The 10,709-nt window shown below is 47.1% G+C and overlaps 1 protein-coding gene across 3 annotated transcripts in view; it reads right to left on the bottom strand.

The window, feature by feature from the left end:
- The window catches only part of GDPD5 (glycerophosphodiester phosphodiesterase domain containing 5), a 240,729-nt gene that overhangs the window by 168,641 nt on the left and 61,379 nt on the right, over window positions 1–10,709 (bottom strand). Inside the window, exon 1 of one of the 3 annotated variants that reach the window (XM_014960611.1) lies at window positions 2,062–2,083. The exons of the other annotated variants lie outside the window; for them this stretch is intronic. The gene's annotated coding sequence lies outside the window, so the exon portion shown is untranslated. Of the gene's footprint in view, window positions 1–2,061; window positions 2,084–10,709 lie in introns of those variants that run through there. 3 annotated transcript variants of the gene reach the window in all.

The following is a 10,709-nucleotide window of genomic DNA, read 5'->3' as shown; positions in this document are numbered from 1 at the left end:
TCCCGCCAATTTCTTATCCACTGAACAGTCCCCCCATCGTATCGATCCTAAACCTCCCCTGGCGCAACTTGAGGGCATTTCCTCTTGTCCCATTGCCTGTTCCTTGGGAGAAGAGACCGCCCCCCCCGCTGGCTACACCCTCCTGTCAGGGAGTTGGAGAGAGCCAGGAGGTCTCCCCTCAGCCTCCTTTTCTCCAGGCTCAACACCCCCAGCTCCCTCAGCCGCTCCTCACCAGACTTGTGCTCCAGACCCCTCACCAGCTCCGTTGCCTTTCTCTGGACTCGCTCCAGAAACAGGAATACATGATGGAAGAGGCGTATTACAGCCACAAAACCTTAAAAGCCCATTAAATCATGACGGTGGAGTGCTCTGGGTGGGGAGGATTAGCGATGTTCATGCACACACACGTGCAGGGTGCGTTTCATCTCCAAGGGTATTCCAAGCAGAAAGACAACAGCCCCTTATTGCCACATCTCCCCAGATGATCTTTTATACACCCACGTGCCACACAACTCTGAAAAGCTGTTCTCAGCATGCGGGCACCCTGCTATTAACACACAAGAGCACAATTAAGAACCTAATACCCAAAGGGAACAATGGGAACACCCGTATGGATTAATGCAAACAGCAGGTACAAGAGGGAACAAAAAGAAATCAGAGGTGCTTTCTCTGCAATTCTCAAACCTACCCTCAAATTAAGTTCTTCCAACCTTTTAAAAAGGCTCAGACTATCTTATATTTACTTTTGAAGCAGCCTTCCGACTATCAATGCTTAAACACATGAAAGCCCCAAGGAAAGAGCTCAAACAGCGAGGCAGGATGGGGAAAAAGTTCGGCTCCCAAAAGGTCATTCCTGTGCAGAGACATCTCAAAGCTGCCAACAGTTTTTGGCAGCTAAACCTTAGCAAGGGAGGCACAAGTGGGAACAGACAAGACATCCCCTGCTATTTGCACAAGCCTTAGACAGATTCAGGTTGCAGTTTCACTTGCAGAGAGCAGATACACCAGGTAAGCCACTCTGAAAGTTCCTTGGAAAAAGAAAGAGTTATTTTTGGCTAGATGCGTGTACACGCTACAAAAAACTACAAAACAAAAGTCTTAGTAAAATACTATCCCTGCTTTAAAACATATAGTGAAAAATCATTATAAAAATATAGAAAAAAAATCATTAAAACAATGATCATGTCATGTTAATATAGTTTCTACTACTTTTACCTATATACCTGTGGCCAGACCATTCAACTTGCTTTATATTTCAGACTGACAAAAAAACCAAACAGGCCTTTAGAGAAGAGAACCGCAAAAGCCCACAGCAAAGAGTCACCTGCACAGATGAAGACAGACCAGAATCGTACAGTAAGCTTTTCTTTCCATCATAGGTTGAAACCCTCCCCAAGGGAAAAAAAAAATATCACCCAGTTTCAGGATATTATATGCCCCTTTTTGCCAGATTACTGAAAAAAAATCTGCTGGAGATGCTGAATGACGCAGGAAACTGAACCTTGTTTTCACAACTGAGACAAGAAACAACAAAGAGTCAGAAATCCTAAAGTGACACCCCACCATTCCCAAAACCAGAGGACAAATTGCCATCGTGTAGCACAGAGACACCCAGGTTTCTGCAAATTTTGGTTAAAAAAAAACATAAGACACACTGATGGATGGTGCCATTTCACACCTTAAAACCCATAGATTCGCACAAGGATGCTCCCCACCACGCAGCCCATCAGCAAACCCCACTCTCCCATCCCAGCCTCCTCGATGGATGCCCCAGCATCCCAGAGCTCACCTGGCACCCCTCTTATTTCAGGGCACCGATTACAACGAAGATCCTCCTCACCATGCACAAAACCACGACAAAAATCACCCTTCAACTGCCCCACAGCACTTCAGCGACACTCCGATGCTTCTCCAGTTGCCACCAGCCTGCTGCCCTTCATCTCTTCTTTTTTATTTTATATTCCTTCCCCCCTCCATCAGAATATTGCAAATCAGCCACAAAAAAAAAAAAACAACAAAAAAAACCCCAACACACAGAGCAGCGCCGAAAAGAAATCTCACCATCACATTCGCAGCACGGATGATTTCATCCCAATTACTTGCTCTTGTCATGCAAAAAAAAAAAAAAAGCTACAGGAGAAATTTTTAAATCCTGAGCCAGACAATGCAACGGCCAAAAAATGAAGGCACTGCCCCAAGCATTTATTTCAGATTTTTACATGCTGGGATCAGCCCTTTGGAGCCTGAGGAGTCTCTCTCCCAGAAGTGCTCTTGGAGGGAAGACAGACATTAAAGCCCAATTACACATCTGAATTTAAGTCTTCACCCTCTGAATTCAGGGGAGCCCGAGGAACACGCACGTACAGGAACAGCTCGTTTAAAAAGAGGACACCCCCAAAAAAGAAAAAAAAGAAAAACAATAAAAAGCAAAGTAGTGTGCAAGTTATGCAGAGAAGCCGGGCACGGAATGCAAATTCTGACCTACTTCTCCCTCCTGGCTGGGAGAGGGCACGAGGCAGCTGCTGTTGCTGCTCCGCGAGCACAAGAGATGAGCAGGAGCCCTGCCAAAATTTCTGTGTGTGGCGATGACTCTTCCAGACACAGGCTGCTCACAAGGCAGGGATAATCCTCCTCCTTCTGCCCAGGCAACAGGACCACAACCACCCGGTCCAGTAGCAGATGGAGTCAGGATGGGGAGAGGTCTCCAAAAAGAAGTCCAGCTCCCACTGGACTTCTCTGCCAGCACCTGCTTAAGTTCTACAACACATAGGTGAGGAACATCCACTGCTAATTCCAGGTAGTTGGTAGTTATGGATGCCCCATCCCTGGAGGGGTTCAAGGCCAGGTTGGATGGGGCTTGGAGCAACCTCGTCTAGTGGGAGGTGTCCCTGCTCAGGGCAGGGGGTTGGAACTGGATGATCTTTAAGGTCCCTTCCAACCTAAACCATTCTATGATTCTATGCCATCGTGTGTTAACCACTGGTTTGGGTTAGATTGCTCCTAGAGATGTGTTGTTACAAAATATTTTCATTACAGCACCAAGCTGTGTCAGCACAAGGTGATATAGAATAAAAATGCAACCAAGAAACACGAGCTGATGATTGTACACCAGCCAAAGAGCCAGCAGATTTTACACAGTCACAGGACAACGCAGCTGGCTTTTGCCAATGAGGTCCCAACGGGAGCTGCTAGACCAGCACCGGGGTGGAGGTTATTGGATGCTCCTGGCTTATTACAGCCAGCTGAAAAGAAATTGGGAGAAGCAGAGAAGCTCTGAGCCTAGCAGTTTCCAAGCAGCTCCAAGTCTCAGCATTTTTCCAGCACTAGCAGAAAGGCACAAGGTGCCCACAGCAGGCAGAAGTTACCTGCCAAATTTCAAGCGATGGGAACACGAGCAGCATGGACAGTCCTGCATCCCAGCAGGAAAAACAAGCGTCTGAAACTATGTCTAGTGATGCATTCCCCAAAACACGCTGATTTCTCATCAGTTCTTGACATGCAAATACTACCCTTTATTCTAGACATTACTCTCCTAACAATAGAGTCTAAAGTACATTATACAGCATCTCCCAAACCTCCTGGTTGGCATAAATGCAGTTATAGATAGAGCCATAAAATCCTCGCTGTACTGGCCAGCAATCACAATTTCTGTCCAAAGCCTACTGCAACCTTGGATTATAGAGAAGGCTTTGTTCCACCAGCCTCCTTCCTCTCCCTCGGGAAACCCATATGTCAAAAGACCAATAAATGCTGGTAATTTATTACGTGGAAAAGACTGTCAGGCAGAGTAAGAGAGAAGCAAGAGCTAAACCTAGTTTATGTTTGAAACGGTCACAGAACCCTGCAGTAGGAAGTCAAAATTTATTGCTCCTCTGTTGCACATCAATATTTGGGGGTGAAGGGATGCAAAGTAGAGAAGGATTATCAGCACCACAGGAACATTGGGCAGAAAGATGCAGTTCAGATTTAACGGCTGTTCAGGGATCGGGTTGCAAGAAAACAGAGGGGGGGAAAAAACCAATTTAACAGGAATCAGGTAACTCCAATTTAAAGAGTCTCTTGATCAGCATTGATTAAGGAAAGATTGGTTTCCTCCTGGAGGACAGCAGGTGAATCACCACAAGTCCATAGAGCTCTCATCCCTCATTAACACATGCCACTGCCCTGAGCTCTGGAGGCATCTCTGGTATAACATCGAGTAAATAAACAAGAATTAGATAAATGGTATTTGGGGGTTTTCCAGCCTCTCAAGCATCCAAGTAACCCTCCAGCAGACAGGGAATTTGGTACCTTCTTCATCACCACCTATGGAGACACCTAAAGCACAGCCTGCCAGATGAGCCCTCCTTTCTCCCCAGCCTCTCCTCCAGCATTGCAGTTAAGGAATCAGGGGATTAAGCTTCATGGGATGCAGCTTCCAAAAAGCTCCCTCTCCCACCCTCCAGAAGAATAAACAGGGATGGTAAATAAAGCACTTCATCCTTCCCACCAAAACCAGCCTGTAAACAGCCCAAGGGTTTAGACAGGTACCTGGGATGTGCAAGACTTTCAAAACCTCATGTCTTCCTTCCGTGTCAACATCCTCCCACTATCTACAGCATTCCTACTCAAAGCAAGAGGAAGAGAGCTCTCAGCTCCAGGATGGAGAGTCACCAAGCACATGCTGCTGCTGTTGCTTTGGTTTTAGATCGTGAGCAGATGTTTAGAAGAGCTACCAAGGTCCACCCTCATCTGATCCACCACTACAGGAATAGCCCAGGGACAGCAAGCTTGGGAATACTTTACCACTCAAAAATATTTGTCCTCAGCAGCCTTGCTGCCCTGCCAGCCACCTGCCAAGCCCATTTGGCCACATAATTTAACCAGACAACTCCCATCAGATTTACTGGCAGCAGCTGGCTGCTTTTCACAAGGATACGAAGGTTTAGCAGGTCCTTCAAGGTTGCTGGCAGGATACCTCTGCCCCTGCCTTCATATGCACCTCTGCTGGTGCACCACCTTTTCAAGCCAGCTCTGAGCAAGTCAATGCATTGCAGCTGATAAGATGCTCTAATCAAGGTCCAGGTAGTTCCCCCTGCAAGGAATCAAGCACCACAGGGACAACTCTGAGATGTTCAGCATGGTGCTCCCATGGAGATGTGTCCCCACCAGGTGTTGGGCAGTGAAGGCATTTAAGTCTACATTGATATTCTTTGGATAGGAGGAATTTAAGATACCCAACTTGTGTATAAAGAAGAATGGAAGGGGAAAGGGCGGCACATAAGCAGTTAAGTGTTTTGGACACAGCAAACACCACAGCAGGGAAGGGAGAGCACTGTAGCTTGACAAATGAAGCAGATGGCCTGAGTCTTGGTGTGGTCAGTCACAAAGCAGACATTTAAAAGAAATAAATACGCACCACTGCCTCCACTTCCAAGGAGATGGTGGGAGACCCACTGGGAGAGGAAGCAGAGACATTCATGGTTTCATATCAACTGGAACTGGTCAAGGAGCCCAATTCTTGACCCTGACACTGCATTGTGTTTGTGAAACACGTGCTTGGCAGCATGAAAACCAGGCAGGATTTCTTCCCACTTTCTACCTTTATCAGCCCTCAGCACACCTTCACATCAGCTCCCAGTCTTCATCAGGTCATTCAGCCCCTGTGCTCTTTGCAAGGAGGAATGGCCTTTGCCCATGGATTTGTAGAGGTCCCAGCAGAAAGGGACAATTAGTTTAATTTGCTGCGGAGCAGTAGAAGTGTACCTGAATAACTTAAAGGTTTTTTGGGTTTTTTTTTCCTCAAAACAGTAGTAGCTACTGCAGGAACAGGACAGCACATTTGCTCAAAACAGCCAGGGAGGAAGACAAACCCAGGTTCATGCTGATGCCGCTCTGTTCTTCATCCTTTGAGGAACACGGCAACTGTTCCTCTAGGAAAAGCACAGCAATATTTGCGCAGGAAATCCAATTTACAAGCTGTGCTGCCTGCTGAATAGAGCACTGCAGGTAGCTTGGGTCACTCTTCTCTACGTGTGCCCTCAAGCTCTTCTCCATAACCGAAGGCAGAAATTCTCTGGCTGCTGTGGACTCCAGACTGGGAGCTTCAGAAAATCCCAACAGCCACAGAGAGAAGGGTAGGTGGAAATGGTAAGTGGAAATCAGAGCTACAAGCCCATCACAATCTGTCCCCAAGGGCTGGACACTTGTCCCTTCTTCCATGTCACCCCTGGCCCCTCTTCCAGCAATCCCACATATATAGAATTATGACTAGGTAGCTGGGAAATAATAAGGGCTGGACACTTGTCCCTTCTTCCATGTGACCCCTGGCCCCTCTTCCAGGAATCCCACATATATAGAATATGACACATAGAATATAACTAGGTAGCTGGGAAATAAGTAGGTACTCAGCCAACCTTCCTCTTTCTCCATGACTGAGCTGGGATCCTCTCCTGGCCTTTTCCAGAGAAGCTTTTATTAATGCATTGAAGATACATGTGCTCATGGATTAATGCCCAGGGGCATACCTCTGGGGCATCATCCCCAAAAACACAACCCCCAAACTACCAACCATGACTGAGCTGGGATCCTCTCCTGGCCTCTTCCAGAGAAGCTTTTATTAATACATTGAATATACATGTGCTCATGGACTAATGCCCAGGGGTGTACCTTTGGGGCATCATCCCCAAAAACACACCCCCCCAAACTACCAGCTACCACTTCCAGAGATGCTCTGTACCCTCTTCAGTGGGGAGAGTCACATCCCCCTCCTTTCCCTGAAGATGACTCTTCAAGCATGACTCTCAGAAGTGGCCTCAACACCATCCTACCACACGGTTTCTAGACCAGAACTTGCTTCTTCTTCACCACTTTGGGAGACGAAGGGCACATCAACCCTTCCCTAAAATTTTTTAGGGAGATAAGGATGTAAAGTAACTCCCTACCATATTTAGATAAATGTTAATTAACTGTGTCTCTACTCTTACAGACCTAGCTGGTTTAGGAGTCTTTACCGCCTCGGGTTTTAACAAGAAGGTCATTTCACTTTCTGCTAGGAAAACTGTATTTTATTCCTCGCCTCCTCTAGCCTTTTTAGATTCAGAATTAAAGTCTTTATACACAGCTTAGAGGGAGATGAAAGAAAGCATATGGATTTCTCCTCACCTCCAAGGCAAGTTAATACCAATCAATCAAAAGGAGAAAGCAAGTCACACAAAGTAGGGTTTAAACCTTCGGAGCAGCAAAGTCATTTCTGGAGCAGGAAAGACAGACCAGCTGCTAAGGCTGGTGGCATTTAATAATGGCTGGGATTCACAGGGGATTGAGGGAGCCCAGGGACATCTCATCTCCACATTCTGCAGTGGACACAGAGAGGAGAGTTCAAGTCACCATCCTCATTTCCTGATTTCCTATTGCTTTCTCCATCATTCTTCAGAGTCACTAAATGCCACCTCTGCAATTTGCATTAAACCAGGGAGGGACAATCACCCTTTTCTGCAGCTTTGGAGAGTGGTGGTGGTGGAAATCAATACATCACAAACACTTCCTGCCTTGCAAGGTTAATCGCTCCAGCCTGCTATTAACATATTTCAGAAGGTAGTTATCTGCCAACATATTAGATTTCCAGTTACACACCACAGCAAGACACCCAAGTCTCCAAGAATCAAATAAACGGTTGTGCAACCTACCGAGGTCTCAGCTTGGCTTCCCCTGAGCAGCTCCAGTGTCCCACCAAGCACAGAAAAAGCTGTGTTCAAGGCTCTGCCTCAGCTAAGTTTTCTTTAGCGTGCCCCACGGCTTCATGCATTAAAAAAAAAGAAAATCTGCACAGTTGCACAAACCTCATTTTCCAAGAGGCCAAGGAGGAGGAAGAAATTAAAGTCAAAGCCCTGATTTATAGCGCTGTTGATTTATACGCTGCAAACATATGCTGGAAGGGGGAGGAGGAGGATAAATTAGCACAGACAGTCCAAGTTGACACATCTTTGTTATTAGCCTCCTGTCATCTCTGGGACAGGGATCCAACCACAACGGGGAGCAGGACTCCAATCCAGTGTCTTCGGGTCTGCCAGCCCGGGGTGATTAACTGCACTGATGTTAATTACAGGATGTAAACAGTGCCCTGGCCTGACCCATAACTTGACGTCAGGCATTCACAGCTCAGCCACTGCTCTGGAGAGCCAGTCAGCCGTACAACGTGGTTGCACACATGCCACCTCCAGTCAAGCCATCACAGCCCCTTCCCACCATCCTCCCAACCTAGAACAGCAGATGACATCAAGTGTGACACCACCTGTACTCTGCATTTCTACCCCCACCTTTTCCATTCATAGGATAAAAAAAACCATCTCCTTGATGTTTAGAGCTCACAGAGCCTCTACCACAACCATCAGACCAGGACTAAAGCCTCACGTCAGCCCAAGCACGCAAGAAACACCTTAAGGAGTGCAGATCAACGATTTCCAAGGCACCCCCTGGACCAACACCAGTCCACAGCATCCACAGAAGCTGGTGGCTCACTCTCAGAAGCAGCACCACAACAAAATAATAGAATCGTAGAATTGTCTCGGTTGGAAGGGACCTTTCAGATCATTGAGTCCGACCATCAGCCCAACACTGACAAACCCACCACTGACCCATGTCCCTCAGCACCACGTCTGCCCAGCTATTAAATCCCTCCAGGGATGGTGAGTCCACCACTGCCCTGGGCAGCCTCTTCCAAGGCTTGAAAACCCCTGCAGTAAAGACATTTTCCTAATATGCATCCTAAACCTTCCTTTCACTACATTTATTTTTCAATTTATGCTGCTTTGATTTCTGGCAAACATACCAGAAACATGCCAAATACAACACCTTGTTTAGATATAAGTAGGTTTTTAAGCATATTGTTGAAGAATACTTTTTTATTTGTTAATGCAGATATTTTAAGGAACTCTCCTTTTGTTTTGAAGTTGGTTTTTTTTGGTGTAAGCATTTTCCATGCCTTTGTAAAGAACAACACATAAAAGGCAGGGCTTCTACTGCTCCACTGAAGCACAGGAGCTCCAGAGATCTCACATATGAAACGTCCAGTCCCTTGCTATGGTGAGGGACAATGCTACCCAGATCCTTAAACATTTCCAGAATTTCCAGGGAGAATGGTTTTAAATTGGAAGAGGGGACATTTAGATGAGATACCAGAAATAAATTCTTTACTGTGAGGGTGGTGAGAGCCTGGCCCAGGTTGCCCAGAGAAGCTGTGGCTGCCCCATCCCTGGAGGGGTTCAAGGCCAGGTTGGAGGGGGCTTGGAGCAACCTGGTCTGGTGGGAGATGTCCCTACCCCTAGCAGGGGGTAGGAACTGGATGAGCTTTAAGGTCCCTTCCAACTCTAACCATTCTATGATTCTATGAATTTCCTCTGCCACACAGGCACCACCGCTGTCACGGCAGAATTTGGCAATGAAGGATTCCTCAAGCAACAACCTACAAGGACTGCCACTGTGTGACCAAGACAGACAACGGTTGGCATCTTAATGCGTGTCACCGTGACCTTCTGCTGCTCCAGGAATAAACAGAGGCATAACAAGATAGCAGAAATGCAAGTACACCGAGGAATAAAGCAGTTATTCCTGATGAATATTCATTAGCGCCTTTCCTCGCTGTAATCTTCCCAGACATTTTTTTTTAATCCTAAGGGAAGAGTAGACCCCACCAGCCCAGGAGACGTCTGACTCTGCTACTTAATAAAACCAAGGCAGAGCTTTACAAACACACTCTGAGCCTCTTCCACCAGAGGAAAAGGCAGAAACACACACTCTCCTGTCTCCCAGAACATTTGCCCCCACGTTAGCTCTCCTCCCAGTATTTCTACAGGCAGCTTTTGAAGTATCTGAAAAGCACCGTTTCACACTAAATTCATATCCAGAAGGGAAGGATACTGAAAGAGCACATAAAAGCAGAGTCAGGATTTCTAGGCTACTTTTTAAACTGAAAGCACTCAGAAAAGGAGATGACCTTAGGTGTAGTGAGCTGTTAATGAGAACTCAACCACCCGCCTCTAGTTTTGGGCACAGATTTTGGATGCTGAGCATCAGCTCTTCCCCATAAAGGGGCCAGAGAACTACCTACACACGGCATTCCCAATATCTTAGTGTGTGCTCACACACATGCACAGAGGCTGAATCCTGAGTTTCCACCCCTCCACTCATCTAACTGCTCATCCACGGGGAATCCTGGTGGACAACAGGATGCTCGGGAGCCAGCAATGGGTCCTTGTGGCCAAGAAGGCCAAGGGCATCCTGGGGGGCATCAAGAAGAGTGTGAGCAGCAGGTGGAGGGAGGTCATCCTGCCCCTCTGCTCTGCCCTGGGGAGGCCCCAGCTGGAGCACTGGGACCAGTTCTGGGCTCCCCAGTTCCAGAAGGACAGGGAACTACTGGAGAGGGTCCAGCAGAGGCTACAAAGATGATGAGGAGCCTGGAGCATCTCTCTGCTGAGGAAAGGCTGAGGGACTTGGGTCTTCTTAGTCTGGAGAAGACTGAGGGGGAATCTAATAAATGCTTACAAATTCTTAAAGGGTGGGTGTCAGGAAGATGGGGACAGTCTTTTTTCAGTGGTGCCCAGGGACAGGACAAGAGGGAATGGGTACAAACTTGAACATAACAAGTTCCATCTAAACATGAGGAGGAACTTCTTCCCTGTGAGGGTGGCAGAGCCCTGGCAGAGGCTGCCCAGGGAGGTGGTGGAGTCTCC

The sequence above is a fragment of the Calidris pugnax genome, unplaced genomic scaffold, assembly GCF_001431845.1.
Source record: "Calidris pugnax isolate Ruff unplaced genomic scaffold, ASM143184v1 scaffold270, whole genome shotgun sequence".
In the NCBI taxonomy this organism is placed as follows: Eukaryota; Metazoa; Chordata; class Aves; order Charadriiformes; family Scolopacidae; genus Calidris; species Calidris pugnax.
The sequence above is the reverse complement of the archived record's forward strand: the minus strand, read 5'-3'. Positions and strand labels throughout refer to the sequence as shown.